The sequence below is a fragment of the Passer domesticus genome, chromosome 14 (genome assembly GCF_036417665.1).
Source record: "Passer domesticus isolate bPasDom1 chromosome 14, bPasDom1.hap1, whole genome shotgun sequence".
In the NCBI taxonomy this organism is placed as follows: Eukaryota; Metazoa; Chordata; class Aves; order Passeriformes; family Passeridae; genus Passer; species Passer domesticus.
The window spans coordinates 4,547,309-4,569,319 of NC_087487.1; the positions used below are offsets into that span (position 1 = coordinate 4,547,309).

The 22,011-nt window shown below is 41.2% G+C and overlaps 1 protein-coding gene and 1 long non-coding RNA gene across 3 annotated transcripts in view; one reads left to right on the top strand and one right to left on the bottom strand.

Moving 5' to 3' along the window:
• Window positions 1-22,011, top strand: part of RORA (RAR related orphan receptor A) — a 472,196-nt gene that overhangs the window by 151,498 nt on the left and 298,687 nt on the right. The gene's annotated exons all lie outside the window — the stretch shown is intronic.
• LOC135280776 (uncharacterized) lies at window positions 905-7,485 on the bottom strand. Its single transcript, XR_010347617.1, has 3 exons — window positions 7,368-7,485; window positions 6,519-6,789; window positions 905-3,580 (listed from the first exon to the last, which is right to left on the bottom strand). It is a non-coding gene; the product is annotated as an uncharacterized LOC135280776 (long non-coding RNA).

Genomic DNA, 22,011 nt, shown 5'->3' on the forward strand with positions numbered 1-22,011 from the left:
TTAGCAGGCTGGAGATCTCTAGGTAGGATCTCCTTTCAGAAGCCTCTGAGACAGGACTTGTGGCTTGTCTGGGTGCTGTGTCAGGAGCCAGAGGAGGCTGAGCCCTGCTGAGAGTGCTCTGGGCTGTGGGGCTTGTGCTGCACACAGAGGGCACTTAGGGGAGATGCACCCAACACCTGGACAAGCCAGGCTGGGAGCTTCCTTCCTCCAGAGGACAATGAAGCAATCTCAGATGGATCCCTTTGGCTGTTTTAAACCATCTGATTAAATGATAGAAACTGTACTGACCAAATGACAGCCTTGCTGAAAAGTTTCTTCTCTCTGGGAGGCTTTGTTGGCGTTGTGATGCCACTTGTGGGCGTATTTTGGTTTTTTTCTTCTCGCTACTGACATAACTGTGCCAGTGAAATTCTGTAGTATGAGCAGGTCTGTGTTGCATAAAAATATTGTTATGCCTTCTACTCTCGCTCCTCTCTTTCCCTTTAGAAATACTATTTGCTTGCACACTCTAGCACTGAGACCCGGTCCACTGCATTTCTTTTCCAGTAAAGGAGGGAGGCCTTGGTGGCCTTGGTGTTCTGGGATGCCATGGTGTGTGTTTATTCATGACCAGAGCATTATAAACAAGAATGTTCTGGCTGACACCTGTGCAGCACTTTCTACATGCATTTGATCCTGCCTTGCAGCTGCAGTTCTTTCCTGACACCACCTTTCATGCACGTGTACTTCAGAAGGGAAATTACCACAAGTAATATGGTTGAGTATGAAGATGGCCAGAGAATTTTTATTTAAAAAAAAAAAAAAAAATGAAAACCAATAATGTGAATGTAAAGGAAACAAACTGCAAACAGCAAGCTTGCTTTTTTTTTTTTTTTGACCTGACAGAAAAGGTATCTGGCACCTTACTACCATTCTCCTCAGCTTTCTCAATGTGCCTCCTTAGAATTGGAGTTAATTTTTTTAGGCTAAGGTATTTTTCAGTGCTTTAAGGAAGGAGAAGGCTTCAGCTTATAAAAGCAATTGATTAGCTTCGTAGCTGGAAATACCAAGCATTGATTTTAATATCCCACAATGTATCAAGCAAATGAGTATCTTTTCTTCATCACACCCACCAGTTTGCTGTCAATATAAGACACTACTCATTTATTACTATTAATTTGTTATGGCTGTGGATGTTGCTTTAGTGACAGAGGTGGATTCTCTGGCAGAACTCGTTGTGTGAGTTGAATGAAGCTGGAGGAGGTGGCAAATGCTGGGTTGGAGGTGGAGAAGGATGGCAGTGGTGAGAGCACCCACAAGCCTGGGTGCCTCCTTGAGACTAAAGCTTCCATAACTCTGTGTGTGTGCATGGTGGGCTTGTCCTCAGGAGCACCTGGGACACATTTCTCCTGAGCTCCCAGTCCCTCCCAGTGCGTACAGTGCCTTGGCAGCCACAGAATGGAGCTGCAGCAATTAATATCCACCAGGTGCTGGAAAAGGAAGGAGTGCTTCTGATTAAATATAATCTTCTGTTGGCAGAAGGAATAGATTGTTAAATATAAATGAAGTTGCTGCTTTTTCAGATTCCCTATCCTATTCATTGCAGAGATGGTAAAAGATGGGAAGTGAATCCAATTCCTTTATGGTGACGTAGTGCCACTGACTCCACTGTCACTGCCTTGGAACTGCACCAGTGAAACTATAAAGAAGAATTTGCCTCCTGGTCTTGTTGCCAAGTAAACTTAAAAGTGTCAGTACTAAATTACTGGAGAGCAGCCCCTTGCTCTGCAGGTCCTGGAGAAGTATTAAAATCCATGTTGTACTGTCAGACACAAGGAACAGTCCCCAGCTCCCAGCTGTATGCTTTTCCTAGTCTCATTCTTCCAACAGTTCTCCTTGACATTGCATTTTAATCCTTTCCAGCAGAACAGCCAGTTGGCAGCCTTGTGCTCTCAGAAAATATAGTAGTTGTCTCTTCCCCCCCAGCATGAAAAAGGAGGAAGGTTGGCCGGAATTATAACTGGTAACTTCAGTTCCCTCATTACTGAAAAAGCTTTCAACTCCTGCCATCTCCTTCAATTTCTGTTGGTATGTCAAGAATAAGAACGTGGCTGAGCAGAAGTGTTTCTCTCCAGTTTTGTTGCATGCTGCTGTTTTAAGTTACTTATTTGTGAAGTCAGAGGTGATGTGTGAGTGTAGGATCTGCTAGACCCTCTGATTTCCCTGGAATTTGCTGTGTTCCCTGTATATCTGCTGTGGCTGTCCCTCCACGCCCCTCATGTTTGTGGAAGATTTTTGGTAATAAAAGGGCTTCATTTTTTTTTCTTTGGAACAACACTTGCCTTCACAGAAATAGTTAAGTTAATCTTTACTCTGATTCTTTGTAATTAAATCCAGGTATTCTAGGCAAAAAAAGCAAACAGTTTGTTTCTTAACCAAAGACATTTTTTTCCAAAGTGGTGTTGTGGTGGTTTTTTTTTGTTGTTGTTGTTTTTTGGGTTTGTGTTTTTGTTTTTGGTTTTGTTTTTTTTTTTTTAAGTTGCCACTCTTCTGCAAATGAGGGTGTAGCTGGGGAAGGCAGGAGGATGCTGCTGCCCGAGATCAGCAGTGTAGGAGAGCTGTCCTGTGATGAGTGTGCTTGAGGATTAGGAGAGCATCAAAGGAGCCATGGGCAGTCCCTGTGACAAAATGACTGGGTGTTTAAGCAGCACCCAAGGAAGCTTGGTTATGTAGATTATAGGAGTGAGAAATCAGATTTGGGCTTGGCACAGGTGCTGCTGGGAGCAAAGCTACTGTTGGATAGGAGTTTTGCAGTGTTATTCTTGTAAATGAGAGGCCTGTGTTTCAGGGTATTGAAGTATCATGTCTCTTTTATGTTGTTGAGATGCTTTGCTCCAAGATTATTCCCCTATAACCACATTTTGATACAATTGTTTTCATTTAGAAGTGCTTTAGAGGTGCTTTCAGTCACAATTTAGGGTGGGAAGGGCTTCTTGCTTGGGGTTCTTGTTGTCTTCCAAATATTTCTGTAAATTGTTTTCAAGAAAAGTATGACCTGAGTGCAACTTCAAAAGTGCCTCCATAAAAAATGAACTCCAAGTGTTGTCATAGTTAAATTCCTGGATTTCTAGGGAACACACTGCCATGTGTTGCACTAATTTTTGGAGACTAATATAAGGCAGTGAGAAGTCTGGAAGCATTTGTACAGCTGCTTTCTCAAATGGGACTGCTGAGAGATGAAAATGCAATACTGGTTTGTGGTGAGCAGTCAGGAACAGCAGCCCTGGGTGCAGGGGAAGGCTCTGTGAAAAGGTGGTCTCTACCCCAAGTGTGTGTCAGACCCAAAGTCCAGCTCAAGCCCTGATTGCTGCACTGCAGGACAGACTCTGGCAGCTCCTTCCCTCCTTCTCTTCTGGCCTGGGCTGTTCAGGGAGCTTCACCTGGGTGGACCTTCCACAGGTTCCAGCCCCTCTGCTGGTGAATGTGATCAGGGGAACAGGAAAAAGGGAATTTTTGTCTGTAGCAGTGCAGTGAATCCTTTTATACAGAGTTGTTGAAAAGGAATGTAAAAATCAAGGAGGATGTTTCAGTGAGTCAGAAGCTGAAATGGAAAAGAAAATTGAAATACTACTTAGTGCTCCAATTTGGCATGCAGGGGATATTCTAAAATATCTTGTTGGTTCTGTTATTGTTGTAGCTTTATTTTGGAAGTTAGGAAAAATAATAATTTAGAGCCTAGTCTAAGTATGCCTGTTTAAAAGCTTACTTGTTCAAAGAGATGATTTATTTGACTGGGTTTGGGTGGCTCTGGAGCATTGTTCAGTGCTGAGCTTATTTACCATTTAAACTTATATTGAATTATAGGCTTTGGAGGGTGAATACCATTTGGCATCTAACTGATATCTTTGGCTGTTTACTCTCTAATGAAATAGCAGTGCAGGCTTTGATTCCTGCACATTTATTATCTATAAGAATTCTCAGCTTTTGCTTCATTGTAAAATTCATTCATCAAACAATAGGATCTTGGTTCTGTTACTTTTGATGATGATATAAATATACAGTGCTGTCTGTATTGTTTAAGCAAGTTGTGCTTAAACAATAATTAAAAAAAAAGTTATGAGTCAAGATTTGAGGTTTTTACAATGCCATTACCTTGGGAATATTTTCTTTTATGTTTGGTTCATGCCATACACTTTATAAAAAAATACATCATTTATTGGTAACAGTGAATTAATATTGGATTTAACTAGTTGAAAGTTTTGCCATTTTGTGCTTGCCTAAAAGTTCTTGAATTTCCTTTGACATTTGACAGCCTCAAGCACTGGAGATTTCCCCAGTATTTCATAATTTTGTCAATCTCTCAGTCTCTCTGTGATTTCTAGTAATGTTCTACATGGCTAAACAGACACAGAAAGTGTGATGTACCTGGTGGGGCTTGGTAGCTGCAGCCCTGCTCTGCCTTTGGATTTGTCAGAGCCTTGGTGTGTAAGTGCTAGTGCAGTCTTTGTGTTTTCTTACACAAGCTAATTAAATAAGGATTTATGACTTTTGATTTAGTCCCAGGAGTGCTTCGGATAAATGTAGTACGGGAATAATCTGTTGATAGCCTCTCTTGGTGGTGATGAAGGATTTAAGTAATGTATATTTGCAAACAGAACAAGTTCCAGCATGTTCGTCTTGATGCTGAACGAGACAGGGATAGGGCTGGCAGGTACAGCTCAATTTGGAAACAGCAGTTTCAGAAGAGCAGCTCTGAAAAGCAGAATTTTGTGGCTGTGGAAAGCACAGCCAGGCTGTTTGCAGCTACTCCAGTGTGGTCTCTACCAGGTTATCATTAATGACAAGAAATGCACAGAGTTTTTGTGGGTATACGAGTTCTTGCAACACTAAAAGTAGTGCAGAAATATCCTGGGTAATATGTGATAACGTGGTGAACAACATAAAGTGTCCATGTAAAATCTGTGTAGCGATTTTATCTTTAAGTGCTTTTCAAGTGTTCATAATAAATAAAACTTGAATCTAGAGCTAGTGGCAGATATGTTACTTCCCTGACTAAAAACTGGTAGTCCAAGTGTATTGCCTGTTTAGGGAAGTCTCACACCCACTGACAGCCAGATGCTGAGAGGGTGCTGGGAAGAGCAGAATTATATTTACACCCCTTTTCTTATAAATCTGCATAAATGCACTGAAAACCTTACAAAATGGCTTCTTACCGTTCTCTTACATAGAGTTGTTTTTAGGAATCCTCTTGCCTCAAATGCTCTGGTTTTCCAAATACTTTATGGAAGAGCACAAGAATCTGCTGCTGCAGCAAGTAGAGAGTAACAAAATACCTTTCTGGTGTATTGGTTGCCATAGTTTTTGGCATCCTGTGATATGCTCATTGTTTAGATCATGCAGATACCCAGGAAAAGGAGTCTGTCCTAAAACCCAAATGTCTAATACTTTGTTTATCTGTCAGAAATTTGGACTAACTTTGTGTGATTCCTTTAATAGGTGTTTTGTTTCTATCCTTCCCTTTTTAATTTTTTTTTCCTGGGGAAAGAAAATATTCAAATATCTGTATTATGTGTTGTTCTTAAGAGGTCCTACTGAAGCTAAATAGTTTCTTGTGTAAAGCTTAAAATCCTAATTTCCAGTTTGCCACAATATGCTGATGTGTTCATGCTCTTTCAGACAGGTTTAGATCTTAAAACCTCACAGCAGTGCTGTAATCATATTGTTGAGATTCAGGACATGTTAGGGAACCTCTGACTGCAGCAGGTTTACATCAGAGCTCCTTGAGTTCAGCCTCTCTTCCTCTCCACAAGGCCCTGCATGCAGGTAAAGCTGCTTCAAGGAATTCCAGGTAGAAATCTACGGCACTAGAAATGTTTCAGAAAACGTGAGGTGTCTTTAAATATGCCACATACCCAGAAATGGTTTTGGCCAGTGGCTGTGTTATGTCTCTGGCTGATCTATTTTTATTTTTTTTAACTTCCACGTTTGTGCAATCATTTCAAGTAGAATTGGAATTTATTCAACAGTCTTGAATTCTGACACTTCAGTCTAGGAGTAAGGACTTAAATTCATAAGAATGAAATTTCCTTGCTTTTTTAATCAGTATGGAGCTATGGAATATGGAATCAGTTCAGCTTTGTGTAGACTTTTTAAAGTTATTTTCTTGTGTAGAACTTTTTTTTGGTTAATTCAAACTTCCAAGTACTTTGCAATGGTGTTTTTATGCTTAGTTTTTTTAAGCATCTGGTATTTAGCACTTGAAGGACTGCTTCATTTTCCATTTTGCAGGCAATTTTTTAAAATGCTTTTGCATGTGTTTGCTTTTGGCTGATTTGTTGTCTAGATTTTTAGAAATCTTTTTTTATGAAAACAGCATGTAGGTCTGTTTTCCTACCTTGAAGCTATTTCTGTAGGAAGTTATGTTTATGTTAAGGCTGAAGTCCATTCTATAACTCCTCCTTCCCTTCATCTATAATGTAAAAAGAATAAATAATGTAGCTGAATTCTCATGTCTGCCTTATACATCAGGACATACCTACCTGGTTGCCATTCTGCAGTACAGAATTGCATCAGAAAAACCCTTTCTGCTGTTGGGCTGTGCTGCTCCTGTCTGACAGGGACGTTTGGATATCCCACCTATTTTCCATGAAAACTTTTTGTCTTGATGGGATGCAGACTGTGATGACCTCTTTTCAACTTGCCAGTTTCCCACGGTGTGCAGGGGATGTCTGAAAGAGCAGCTTAAATGAAGTAAAAGATGCTTCAGCTGCCATTTGCTGAACAGACTGTTTTGCAGGCTCAATATTATAACTGCGAAAAAGCAAAGAAGGAGGCATTGCTGTAGTGTGGAGGGGAGATAGAGACTGGGGAAGGAGAGAAAGGCTTCTTGCTCACTGTTCAAGCGGTAATCCCAGTGGAAAAGAGAGTTCAGTTCACCATTTTTCTGTGATTTCCCCCTGCCCCAAACACTCCCTGACAGAGATACTGTTGAGAGAATGCAAATGATTGCAGAGGTGCTGTGTGGATACCTGGGGTTTCGTGTGAGGTAAAGAAAGAGAGAAGAACCCTCCTGGGGCCATCACTAACACGTTGCAGGTTGCTGTGTTTAGCCTGGCAGTAATTTTTTTCTTCTTTAGATAGAGTGCAATCCTAGAACCAGGTTTGCATTGTTTACGTGAGTGATAAAACTTGGCTGGAGTAGAGCTCTTCCACCTGCCTACTTGGTTTCTCTAGTATCTTTTACACCTCTTATCAATCCTTCCAAACCCATCTGTCTTCTAGAGTGCCCGTTTTACAGAAAATACTGCCTCCTCACCTGTGTGAGTGAAGCTCAAAAGATACCTGATCTTTCTAAAATACCATCTTGGAAAGGCTGTGTAAAGCAATACCGTGAATAGATGGTGCTGCATTATTGCACTGAATGGGTGCCTCGATAAGGGAATCTCTGGTGAAAGGAGCGGGCCGAGCCTCTGCCATCTGACACCGCGGGCTCGGCTCTTGGGGACGCGCCGTGGGTGCCGAGATTGCCGAAGGGAGCCGTGAGGGGAGGAGGCTGCTGGGCTGCTGGCCGCGGGCAGCGCCGGCCCTCAGGGACGGAGGGAGGGCAGCGGTTGGAAGGCAAGGAAGAGAATAAAGCAAAAACGAAAAGGGGAAAGGAGAAGAAAGGAAAGGGAAAGGGAAAAGCAGCGGCTGTGCTGCCCCGGGAGCAGCCGCAGGAGGTGCCCTGAGGCCCGGCACCGGTGCTGGGGACCCTGAGAACTGCCTCCGTCTTGGGCTGCTGGGCCTCATGCTGGGTCTGTGTAGGAACAGTTCCCTCCTTCTGCACGAAACAACAGGATGAACATTTTAAGTCGTCATAATTCAAGTGAGGTGGGGATCACCTTGCTGTGAGCAAGTTAATTGTGAATCTGAGACATGCTGCAGTGGTCATTTCTTGGCCTGAGTTCTTTGAAGTTTCTTAACATTTGCTGAAGGAGATCATCTGCATTTAGAGAAGATACAGAGATTCTGTCTTATATTCACCAGCTTTAAATATTTGCTTTGAAATGTTTCATATTTAATATAGGGTTATGAATATGAAAACATGGTATTTCAGAGTTTTGGGGAAAGTTTTAACCATGGGCTTCTACATGTTAGATTTCCCTCTGCATAGATGATGATTTGTTTTTTTTAAATAAAAACAACCCCCATGAACTCTAAACTTTATATAACATCTAAGAACACATTTGTCTTTTCCTGTGGTGTAAGTGAGAACATATATGCCTATATAAATATATACTGGCACATGTTTTTTGCCTTCAAAATGGCTTATGGGCCATAAGTGAACAGACTGCTCAGTTACTATGCCTGGAAAGCTTATTTAATACTTCCAAATTTAAATATTTTTCTGTGTTTGTTGCAAAAAAGTGCAGTCAAAAATTGAACCTGGCAATAAATTTATTTTTCTGAAGGAGAATTACTCATTGGATGAAACATTCATTTCTCCAACAAATGGTTGTTTTCTCCTATACTACAGACATTCCTGTTCAGTGCTTATAATTGAAGTAGGAGCACTAAGGGCATTAAATGGGAAATAGTTTCATTGCAGTATCTTGGTATAAGAGCATGTAATTCTGGTCTAGCAGAGGAGTTTGGCTCTTCCCAGTGAGGGTGGGCAGGCCCTGGCTCAGGCTGCCCAGAGCAGCTGTGGCTGCCCCATCCCTGGAAGTGCCCAAGGCCAGCCTGGATGGGGCTTGGAGCAGCCTGGGCTGGTGGAAGGTGTCCCTGCCCACGGCAGAGAGTTGGAACCAGGTGACCTTTAAAGGTCCCTCCCAACCCAAACCTTGTTATGAGTCCATTGTTTATTTTTTAAAATGTGAAAGTGCAAATTAATGTGCTTGTAATTAATGTAGTGAGGTGAGCTGGTTCACTCAAGTTGGGTACAATACCTAGTCTCTTGCTGTTTCTCCAAGCTGGCACTGAAGTAATGTATCATAAATGTAAATAAATAATATTCTTCAGTATTCCTGCACATCCTGTGAGCTTTATGGGCAATATAGGTTCTTGATCTGAAAATACTTTTTATTATAAGCTTCCATACATATGTTAAGGCAGCCCTTCTGTCACAGGTCACCTCATTTGCTAATGACTCAGAATTCAGATCAGGTATTTGCAATAGAATTAACATGCAGGAAGAGTATTTCTCAAGGTGTTTTTCTCCAGAAAAAAAAAAAAATAAGGCAGAAATCAGACTACTGTTTGGAAATGAAAACCACTCTTACTCCCATGAACTTGGCTGCTATAGGGAATATGGGGAAAGGGTGAATTACAAATACAGCAGTAGTGTGCTTGGAGATGGGCTGCAGTTAAGGCCTCAGAATTATTTGGACAGTCTGTCTTTCCAAAGGCAAAAGGAGGGAAGAAATAGATTCCATCTCTCTGCCTGGTGGGAGCAGGGAGGTCAGGGGTGGTGCAAGGAGGGTATGCACTGGGACAGAGGACATTAACAATGGCTGAGGGGAAAGGGTGATTTATTTGTGAGATTTACAGGGAATCTGTTCTTCAGGTGACTTAGGCCCATTGAGTGGAGAGTGAAGAAACATTCCTGGGGTCAGTCTTGTTTCCTGATGGCCCTTCTCTCACGCTGTTCTTTTGTGCTGGTTTGTTTGGTCTCCCAGATTGATTGGCTCAAAGCTGATTTCAAAATACATCCCCAGCATTCACAAAATGTTTATTCTTATGTGATAGTTGCTGGTGCAGAAGTAAAGTTGGTGAATTTTGTTTCTTTCCAGCTGGAAGACTTTTCCAGACATTTCCAGATATTTGTAGGGAACAACGTAGATGCTGTCATCTTCCCATCTCTTCCCCCAGTACCTTAGCAAGACTCTGTTAGGTAAATTTTAAGCAAAGATGGGTGAGGTGATGTGAGAGAAGGATTGCACTTTGAAAAGATTACTTCTTACTCCCTTGTAAGTGTTTTGTCTCTGTCCTGGGCTGGTGTGTAATGCCAGTCTTGTTAGGACTGCCTGCACCCCAAGTGTTCACCTGGGTGTAGGTATCATGCCACAGTCACCAGACAAGAGCTCTTTTTTGGGTATTCTTTGGTCTGCAAAGGCTCCCAGGCCTACCTCTATAACTGCACTTTGCAGGAGAAGGAACAGCAGAATGTCAAGAATTCTTAGCAGTTGTATTTGAAATAGCAGACAAGAGCTTTTGGAAGTGCTAAATAAGAAAAAGCATTTCAGAAATAAGTAAGTACACAAGTTGTTGTCTCCCTCCTAAATGCAATGCAAATTTGCTAAACTCTCTGTCCAGATTTATGTCACCTTGTGGCTTTGGGACCAGGACTTCAGGTCACCTGTGCAGCTGCTCAGAATGTGAAGGAGAATGGTGACCCAGCAACAGGAGAGGAAACAAAGTGAGCACTGAAACTGTTCATCACTGTGGTACTTGTTAATGATTCTTCTGGGTAGCAGCAATAATGAGCAGTTGAAAGAAGTACTTTATGTACCCTCAATAAATTGCTTCCAAATCTCATAATTGCCACAATTCTGGCTTTCAGTAGACCTGGTAATGAATTTTTGAGTGGCGTCCACATGTTTGCCTGGTACTGTACTTGACTTTCATCCTATTCTGAGTGATCTCATCGAGGGATGGATGATGTTATCTGAATAGAATATATTTATCCAATACTGGGCACAGTGGTGATGATGAAATGGAAGTAACTATGCAAGTGACTGCAAGTGATTTTTTTAAAATTAATTTTCCTTTGAGGCCACCTTTTCCTGGTTCTGCTGTAGTGCTGATAGGTGTGTCATTTCAGATGGCACTGCCTGAAAAACCCAGTATTGATTGCAGGAATACAGGATCCAGCAGCCTCTTAAAGGGTACTGTTAGACATGGGAGAAAATAGATGCCTTCTTGTCTTGGAAGTGTAGGCACTGCTGAGGTGTTTCAAATGGCAGAAAATGCCTTAGGTTCAGATGGGCATGATGAAGCTTAAATGTCCCTTAAAGGCTTGTGCTGTGTGCCTGTGATCAGAATTTAACACAGTGCTTGCCTTCTGCTGACAAAATAAAAAGGAGGAGGAAGTGGTGTTGTTTCTTTTGGGGGTTTTTTTGGCTTTTGTTTTTTTGGTTTTTTTAAAAGAGAAAAGAAGAGAAATCTGGAGAGACTTTACCTCACTTATATGAGCTCTTTCTATATGTATAATTTAACATGGCACCTTATATATAATTTAATGTGTGAAATAAACATAACATTTGAATTTCACAACTGGAACTCTTCTACTTACAGAAGTGGAATTTTTTCCCATCTGTTTTTAATTTAAAAACGCAGTTTCTGCAATGAAATGAACATGTGTAGGGGCTTAAAACACTGAATCCTAAAGATTGCATGACACCTTGCCCCCTTCCTAGGATAGTGAGCTTAACCACTGTACAAGGTATATGTTACACTGATGTCAGTGTCATGACTGATAAATCACTTTCATCCTGCAACAGAGCCTTATTTATAAATAGCTCTTTAATAGAATGCCCTAAGTTTGCAAAGATGTTTTTCAAACCCCTGAGAATACTGTCTCTTGCCTCAAAGAGCTTATAGTCTAAATGAAGTAGATAACCAGGTAGAAAGGATCAAAGAATAGAGGAGAAACACAAAGGAGAGAAGTGGTGGGTAGGGGGGAAGGGAGGTGGGCATAAATCTCAGGAGAGCAGGTCTATCAGCTTCCTGTTTTTAGAAAGAATATTGTTCCCTGCCATTATAATTGAAATTAGATAATGTTTTGGAGCAGAGCTGACTGAACAGACTTGCTGGTGTTGAGTTTTGTGGAGGAACAGAAGGGTGTTATTTTGTGGTAGAAGGGCTCTCTTAGGCACCAGGAGCTGCAGGAATATGCTGCTTGCAAGGGGATTTTACAATAGGTGAACAAGTAGTGTCAATAAGCTTTGCTTCATTGATTTTCATTCCTTCCAGCTGAGGATATAACCCAGTGGGAGCAGTTAGGAGAAAGTAATAGACCCAGAGGGGAAAAGAAGGTTTTCTTACCTGTGTTAAGCCTTTTGCCTTGCAATCTGAATTGCCCCTTTGCTCCTCAGCGAGTGCTTTGGTGTGTCATGACAACAGAAGCAGCTTACTGGGCTGCTCCTCTTGGAGAGACAGAGTGAGGGTTATTTATATTGTCCCTTCCCTGCCTTCTCACATGCAGGGGCTTGAAGAGACTGCACAAATGGGATGCTACACTTATTTAAGGTTTCCTAACACAGGAGAAAAAATAACCCAAACCAACAAAATTGATTTAGTTTGGTGCACTTTCGATTAAATGGATGCTGTGCTTCTGGTATATGGTGGGTTTCTTTTTTTTCTCTGTTATGCAAAAAGTTTGATTTTTATTTTTCTTGCTTATTAGAGTCTTGGAAATAAAGAATAAATAAATGTGAGAGGCACTAGGTATTAATCTGTGACTTGCCATCATATTTATTAGCCACAATCTATCAGCATTCACTTGCTGTCTGTATTTTATTTTGACTGCAAGGCAGCCTTGGCCTTAGTATTTCACTTCTAGAGCTCATAGTATTCTTACTTGTCATCATCCTGAATCTGCTCCAGGTGGAATGCTACCAGTGGTGCAGGAAAACAAATACAGTATCTTGAGGAAGAAAGAACATTTAGAAACTGAAAGCTGAGCAGAAGTGATGGATCAGAAAGGGTTTAGGTGACCAAATAGTAACAAATGTAATATGTTTGGATAGGACAAGTAGGGCCACTTGTGCAATTTCAATTGGTACTTCTGGCCAATTTATATGCCCACTTCAGCTAAACAAATACAATAGGATATTTTACATCACTTGAGAGTGAAGATCCAAAGGTTTGCAACAGTACTTATTTTTATTACACTGCTGTTATGTTCTGAATAAAATTGAGCATGCTCTGAAGCTGCTCAGCTCGATTAAGAGGCTTTCCCCCTGCCACTCATTTGTGTCCTTGGTGTTTAGTGGGCAAGGTGTTCCCAATCTGTTCAGAACATTCCCTATGTCCTCTGCCAGTGACACCTGGGGAGAATGAGAACAATGTTGATGGCAGCTGAAATCTTGGCAATGAACCTGAGCATTAGAGACAAATGAGGGGGGTGTGATGGAATATGGGTGAAGTTTTTAACTTCGCAGATGTCACCTGTGGAGGATGACAAGACATTGTCCTGTTGCTGCTGGGAGTGGATGTGAATTTAGGGCCTGAAAGTATGGTGGTGCTGACTAGTTCCCTGTTCATTGGAAATGGAAAGCAAGCGGAAACATGGAAAATGGAAGATTTTTTTTTTTGTTTGTGGCGATTATTTTTTAGAGCAGTAATGTCCTTGCCTTTCAGTTAATCTCATAAAATGTCAGAAATCATTGATGGCCAACAGTCTTGTTGGTTTAAAGATACTGGAATTATGGAAAACTTTCCTTTTCAGTCCATATGCCATCAGTGGTGCTTGTAAAATATTTCCAGTGCACAGAAAAGTTTGCCAGTCCAAGGGAAGTTAACAAACATGAAATACAGAATTCTTGTAAGACTTTGAAGATATTCCAAACCAATAGAAGATTAAGGAAACACACTCTCTGCTTATGCTTAAAACCAGTTCTAAAGCTTAAAAATGTGTCTTGTGGAAGTGTGGCTTTTGTATGCCTTGGACAGAAGTGTAAGGAGTCTCTGTGTCTTCCTGAATGCAAGGAATGTTAATATAGAAGTGATGATCAAAATACTTGATAGTGCACTTACTCATTGTTAGCAAAAATAAGGAAGATAGTTTTAATTTCCACCTTAAAAGCAGGTAGTTCTAGAAGATTGTTGTTGTGTCCAGGCTGTGGATATGGTTCATACAGATTAAATATGAAAAAGTAATGAATTTGGAAATAAGAAGTATGACCATTGTCACTGTACAGTGGCCAAGCTATTGACTGTGCCACAAGAAAACCATTCTACTTCTCATTTTCTCATTATAATGTGCTGATTTTCTTTTATTGCACAACCATACCTACATTCTTGTTTTTAACTTCAGCTTGGTGAATCATCTTGCTGATACTTTTCCATTAACCTTGCTTGGATGAAGATAACACTGGTGTAGCATAATATTTTTTTATTGATTCCCTCCTTTCCCTCCCTGAATTGCTAAGCCAACACAGAGAGGGGTGAATAGCTATTTTTAAAATACCTGTTGTGATTAAAAACCGTAGATTAGAAACGGACAATTTTTCTTTTATTCTGCTCTCTAGGTTGTCAGCTTTGGAGCAATTTAACCACCAGCTGAGAGGGTGGACAAGTAGTGCCCTCTTGGATGTCTTTGCAGTGCAGGCCCTGAAAACAGCTTTGTGGCTGGTTTTATGCAGCGCCTCACATTAGCCAGTTTTCCAAAAGCAAATTGACCTTTGCTGTGTAGTGTTTTATGTCAAGTAGGAGATCAGACCTGCTGTGCTTGTGCTGTAATTTCCTTTAAATGCAGGATTAGACGTTCTGGTGTAATGGTGATACCAGTTATTATGTCAGTTGGTGTTTGCTGTGTTCCCCCTCCCATTTTTTCCAATTCAACTTGGGCTCCCTTTAAATACGCCTGTAGAAATCCTTACTGCCACTTGGGCAAGAAAGGGAAGCCCTGAACACGTTGGCCTACAAATCCCCTGCCTGTGGAGCTTGTCTGAGCAGGTGTAGCCAGCAGCAACATCTGCCCTGCATCCAGTGGAGCTCTTGGTGCTGGGCCTTTGGCTGCAGGCTGGAATGGCAGAGAGGTGGGATGTGGGTCCCCATCCCAGCCCTGCAATCAGCAGTTTCTCCAGTGCCTTGAAACTGAACAAAAGAGTGGCTAAAATGTGTGCTGGCTTACAAGATTTGAAGTGATGCATTTGTCTGCTGGGCCTTCTTCAAGCTATAGAGAGAAAAATAGAACAAGCTTAGTTTTTCCATAATTTCCCCCCTGTAGCCCAAAGGAGACTACACTACAGAGATGTCTTCTCTAATCTTCTCTTCCACCCTGCATTATTTTCCTTCCCTCCTCCTTTCCTTCTGTCTCACAGCTCCCCTCCCCACTGGCACACACACAGACTTTTGACAGCACACCAGTTTGATTCCTGAGCTCCCTTTTTAGCCCACATGGATGTCTAGGCAGTGCTGCAGCCCCGGCTAATACACGAGAGTTGGAATAAATGTATAACAGCAGGTAGCAAGTGACTGTTGACAGGGTGACATATTGACTTAATATCTTGTGTTATGTGATATGAAGGATGTGCCTTTTGGTGTGTATTTTCATTTTAATTTTTTTTTGTGTGTTAGACAGACACTTGTAGGCAGTTTGGAGTAATTGTCTGAAATCATTAACATGTTTATTAAATAAGGGAGCAGAGTGCATTATCTAGCAAATCAATTATGTAAATGCACAAAAAGCATGAGAGATTAGTCTTTAACTGTTACTGAACTGCATCCACTTTCCTAAATTATACATGAAAGTGGGGTTTTTTCTCAGTGTGTATGTGTGGTGTTAGGCTCCACTTTGCTCTTTTGGAGCTTTAAGTAACATGGATTAATTGGTGCTGTTGTGCAGGAAGAGGGCACTCCTGATGTACACTAATGAACACCAGCGTGCATACATCCATTCTATACAGGGAAACAGATGGTCTGGAGTGGAGAACAGAAGTAATCTCAACTGGAGGGTCTGGATGACAAGATAAACTGACAGTGAAGCCCTAGCAATTTATTCTCTCATCTAGACACTGGGAAAAAATCTCCAGGAAAATCTGTTAATCTCCAGCAATTTTAACAGTATGTTTTCTTTCTGGCGACTTAGGATCAAATGAGACCATGCCTCTACAATTTTACCAGTCCTTAACTTGGAGAGGAGGCAAGAAAAGAGCTCATCACTCATGGCATGCTTGGAGAATTCACCTCTTTCCCTTACAGCTGTATAAATGGTGTGTGTAGGGGACCATGTGGTAATAACAGCACAAACTGCACTGCTCCATTTTCACCCACTGCATTTTCAGTCATGCTCAGCTGGAAAGAGAACAGTCTGCTGTGGTTCAGGCAAATGTGATTTATCCACTTCTCTGAAGCATATTGCACACAAAAAGGGTAGTCTTGCATCTTATGGAAATGGTGGGTACCTGTGCAGGAGTCAGAGAAAAGGTTATGGACACATTTTGAAAGTGATTGAAACTCATGGCAACATTATTATTCTACATTATTAAGTACTTGTATGGTCTCAGGCTTCCAGGAGTAGCTGGGGCCTTCCCAGAGGTTTTCACTGTTCATCAAAGAAGAAGACATTCCACACTAATGGTTTTTTTGCCATACTACTCTTTTTCTACCATCTCATCTTCTATGTGTCTTCACAGAGGTTTGCAGAGGTTGGGCCATTCCAGATGCCCAGCACACAGGCAGCAGAATTTCCCTATAATGCTGATTTTGCAGATCATTGTAAATGCTCAGACTGTCTTAGAGCACAGTTGTCCTCAGGACACACTGTAGTTTCCTCCCTGCTGGAATGCCAGCACAAATAACTCAGCTCTTTATTTCCTTTGTTGTTATTTCTAACCCAGCTTGGGTTTGGTTTGTTGAAGGGATGAACTTCTGCTGGCCTCACAGGTCACATCCTCTTAGCAGAACCCAAGATTGCCTCCCAGGAACTGAGGCAAGGAACTTTTCTGTCTTCCTTTCCTCTGGTAGTCACTCTTGCCCCTAGTCCTGACAGGGAGGATGGTGAAGGAAGCCTTTGCAGCCTTACAGCCTTTGGACAGACCATGCATTGCAGTGACAGTCATTGTACCAGGTGTTGCAGGAGTTAACTTAGCAGAAAATCAGGAACTATGCTACAGAGCTGGATATAAAGAATGCACAGTGCTTTCCTGTATCCTGACCAGGTGAGCTGTAGGCAGCTCTCTGAGGTCAGCCTGGTTCATCTGTGCAGCCACACGTGTCAGGGCTGGCTGTTTGCTGCCATTGGAAGAATTTCTGGAGTGGGTATCACTGGAGATGTGGCAATTCAGCTGGAGACAGTAAATTATATTACTGTACCTGAAAGTAGGATTCGTTTAGTTTCTGATGAAATTTTCAGTTGTGAAAATCTTGTTTAAAGACTGTGCCTTCCCAGGAATTCTCAGTGTTAAAATAACAGGACATTAACTGTGTCATGTTTATTAATTGTCAAAATTAGATCAATCATAACAGAGCTAACAGATATGCCTGGTTGAGGTGAAAGATGAAGATGGAAGAGCTAGCAGATATCACCAAGGAGCTGAGAGATGCCAGGAGAGATGACAGATGTGGCTGGATGAGCTGAAGGGGGATTGGAAAAATGCAGTCCCAGTCATTGCCTGAGGGAAGAAATAGTAAACCTCATAGACCTTGAAAAAATGTCTCAAGTGAGCAGGAATGGAGGAGTTTGTTCTGTGCCATTGTCTGTGACTCACTTGCAGTGTCTGCTTCTTCCTCTACTTGAGAAATTGCCATAGGGGAATGAATGCTGTGATAGCTTGGATTTGGAATTTTATTCATGTTTAGATTATAAAGAAGACTGTAGAATATTATTGTGCTGGTGCTGATCCTTTCTGACCTTTGCAGCGTCCACACTTTGGCACCCTCAGGGACTTGCGAGTCTTCAGCCTGCAGTATTAAAGAACTTTATCCTGCAATGACTCACTTGGCAACAGATTCCTGTACCTGGGCAGAGAGCAGAAATAAATTCCATGTTGCAAGGTGAGGGATCCAAGTCCAGCTTTCTGCTTTCCCAGAGAATTTGGGAAGGCAGATTCATTGGTGTGATCTGTGTTTCTGTTCTCTGTGAAGCAGGCAGGGAACTCTGCAGTAATGTGAGAAGCATTGGGGTTTGTGTCTGATAACATGGCCAGGGAGCTGTTAGATGTAAAATTGATAAAGCATGTATTAATGAGAAAACAATATCAATATATGAAATATGGCCTTTTGAATATATTCAAATACAAGCAGTGTTCCATGTACCTGTAACATGCAGGTAGCTGTTGCACTGAGGTTTTTAAGTGAAGACTGCACTATACCCTTTTTTATTATTTCCAGCAGCTCAAAAGCTCACTGGGCTATACTAAGAAAAATGACAATACATCCTACTGCATTTAGTGAAGTATCCCATCCTTTTACAAATAACTTGTTTTTCAAAACCTAGAATGAGAGCTAAATTCCAGAGTGATGTCTTTGTAAAAATAGAGCTCATGGGGCTTTTTCAAATGGTGAAGGATGTACTTCAGACAATAATATGCATAGGTATGGCATGTCTATAAAAGTTGGTTCAGAAAGTCTGCACAACACCCCCTCGTTGATGCTATAAATACATCTTTGTGATGAAGCTCAAAATGGGATGAAAATATTTTGATACTGTGTTTTTAACTTTTGATACATCTCTTGGCTTGAAAGATAAAAGGACTCACTCCCAGAATTTACACTCCTCTGATGTGATTAAAACCAGATAGGTGTACTGTAAATAGAATATACTCTGTATGATGATAGGTATGGCTTAGTGTTTTTGAGCAGGAGGTTTCTTACTGTGGAAAAACAGCTTTTCTTGATAAGTTGCTTGTCACTGTTTTCAGCAGCACCTCCTTTCATCTATTATTCATTTTGGAAGACTTAATAGTATGATTTGGGTGTGGGCTGATACCAGACACCAGTAGAGTATAACCCCTGCAAAAATGAGATGCACAGAGCTATTGGGGTTGAGAGGCAAACAGACAAATGCGTCCTTGCTTTTTTGCAGAACATTTCCCCATCCAAAAAAGAGTCACACTGTTACATGCTGCAAACTGTCTCCACTAGTCCCCTATTTAAATCTTGATGGAGCAGACAAAATAGATGGGTGTCTTCACGCCTTGTGCCTGTGTGAGGTGTGGTGCAAAGCCAGAGCCCCGTTCTGCAGTGGAAGGAGTAGCTCTGCCCCCGTTGTCCTCCTGGAGCAGGAGCAGTACCTGGGAGGGCTGCATCTCATGTTTTCCTCCAGTTAGCACAAACTGGGGTGTTTGCAGAAGGTCTGCAGTTTGCTCCCTGTGGTTTGCTGAGAGGGCTGTGGGGCTGCAGTTTGGTGTGCATGTAATGACTGTGAAGTCCTGTGTGACCGTGGATTTGTTGCAGTCGCTATGTGCATATAGATGGATATATTTATAGAAGAATCACTGAGAATGTGAGAAAGAAGCCTTTGAAGTGTCAAGCCAAATATTCTGGGGGGAAAAAAGAAGATTTCTTGTCTACATCAGAAGCTTGCATTTCATGTAGACTTGTCTCATTTTACCCAAAATATCTCCCCACAGGTCAGGAGAGCTGAAAGCAATAATAATAATTGGAAATGTAGGGGGCGGGAATGTGTGTATGAGAAGGGATAGAGGGAAGAGGGAAATAACAAACAGCTCTGAAATGTTTTTGTTCCTCCTTAGTTATGATTTGTTTCTTTCCAGTAGCTTTTTCTCCTGCTTTATTTCCTGTTCTGTCATGGGGAGACAGAGCTGTGTTGGTTTCCCTTCGGTCAGGCCCCTGCAGGTGCCCTGCTGGCAGGGAGCAAGGGATGCAGGACAGCTTCCAGTGTTCTCTAAGTAGGCTGGACCCCCCCAAAGCTCCAGGTCAGGCTTAGGGGAGGTCAGGCATGGCTTGTACCCCTCAGCTCCCAGCATGGAGGCACCACAGAACTACCTCAGGCCTGGCACGAAGATTTCCTTTGTTCATTGCTTCCCTTTGGGAAAGAAAAGGGACACAGATACTCCAGAGTCACAAAGGAAGGGGTCCACTCGTCTTTCATTTAGCTACTGCTGTGATATTAGAGTTGGCTGACTCTTGAATATGGATTAAAGCCAAGGAATGTTACCAAAAAGAGGCTTTTTGCAAAGCAAAATAAAATACATATGTTTTTCAAAACTAATTCTTTCTTCAGTTGATGGCAGTGGTTTTATGCATCATTTCCATTCAAAAAATAGAAAATACTCATTTTTATCAAGAACTGTTTCAAGCTGCAGTTCCTGGCTGGTTGGTGTCTGTGTACATGTACTGGGACAGCTCAAAACCTTCCCAAGGTTTTGAGAAATTCAGTGAGAAATTCTTGCTCTCTCCTAACAGGTTTGAGACATGACTCTCTGCTTTCTTCTACTGTATCTTTATTTAGGTACAATATATCATTGCCCCACTTGAAATGTCAAAGTTTTGCTCTGAAATATATAAATCGTGAAGGTAATGTTTACAGTGCCTGTAAAACCTTCAAAAACATACCTCACAAATAGTTTGTAGTGTTAAGGATGAGAATTCTTATTTTCTTGCTTGTACGTAATTAGCTAATTAATTAAAGTAATGGAGCATAGTGCTTATTTTTTCTGTTATTACAGCTATTCTTTGTTCTTTGTAATATAATCTGTATATTATATATACATACATATTCTTTGTAATATAATGTATCTACTAAAGCTAGAGAAGGTGAGGGTTGAAGAGGAAGGTTGTCTTAGAAGTGGAATGCAAGTTTTTAAACTTTGTATGCTCTGTAGCATGGAGTCCTTTTGTGCTGTGGTGAAAGGTTGTGGGCCAGCAGCATCCAGCGTTGGGAGCTGGTTTGAGTCCTGAGCTGTGAAGTCCTTTCAGTGTGATTTTTAAACAAGGTTTGTGAAATTTAGCCAAGCTGTTTGTTGTGTTCTGTATTTAAAATGCATCATTTTGGTGTGATTGTTTTTGTCTTGTTCTTGGAGAGTGTTGGTAAAACAGCAGTGGCATTAACAGATTCCTTTGGTGTCTGGGAGACGTGGGAAAAAAGAATTTTCCAGTTAAAGCAGCAGCAGGTTGTTAAATGCTGGCTTTAGTGGTGTCCATTTTGAGTGAGGCCAGAGAGACCCAGATGAAGCAACTGAGAGTGGGGATTGAGATAATGTTAAAATGCAGCTTCAAATGGTTGTAAGTATCAATAATTGCAACCACTTCATCTTTTCCCAGGAGTGCCTTGGACTGGGCCTGCACCTTGGCATTTGCGCTGCGCTGCTGTAGGTAAATGTTAACATGCAGCAAACACTGCAGGCGAGAGCTCTGGCTGCCAAAAGAAGGGCATTTTTCAAATGTATTGCTCTGGTGTTGAATGGGAAGCTGAGAATATGCTTTCTGCAAGAGATGTAAAATATTAAAGAAGCCAGTCGCAATAAATGGAAGTGCATCCATTGGTTAACAGCATTTGGCTATATATCAAGACCATTTCTGGAAGTGGATCTTGTAACATAAATTACTGAATACTGAATTACTGCAATGTGTTAAGGATTCCTTTTAATTACAGGATGTTAGGGCTTCAAAAATAAAATTCTTCAAAGTTAATCATGAAGTAAAATAACTCCGTACTTAGCTGAGTTTCAACTTCATTAAAACGGTTCAAACGGCTGATGGAGCCCTAATAAGTTTTGTTCAAAGATATGACATCTTTGAAAATTTTCTGCAAATCTAACTCTATTATCTTTGATACTCTCTAATTGGATATAGCAATCACTATTCATGTTGTCTAGTGGATTGCATCCATGATAAGGTGCTGTAAATGTATCCTGTTGTCCTGAAATTAGCAAATCCAGGGGTTGTAAGGGCTATTTTCACAGCAGTATTTAAGCCCTTCAGGCAAGTACAAAATACGTATTTTGCCTTATATATATATGTAAAACCACTTTGGGGAGTGAAAAATAGAGGGGGGGCTGAATGCAATAAGCAACATTCTGACAGTATCAAATCATTAATGAGGGCACTGGTTTCTAAATTATTTACAGTGTATTCCATGTGCTCAACTGTTTTAGAATTGTTAATATTGAATGTGTTGTTTGTTAGACACAAACATTTTTCTCTCTTTTACTTTTAGATATACTTCTTGCAATGTTATTTAATTACTGATGCTGTTTACTCTCAGGAGCTGTAAAGATTTTTTTTTTCTTCTCCAAAATAAAAATCAGTATTTTACAGCAGACTGTCCACTTAGGAGAAGCTGTTGGTGCTGGTGGGTGATGGAGGAATGTAAGGATGCAGTATTTATTGTCACAAGCTGAGGCAGGGCAGGATGGGCCGGAT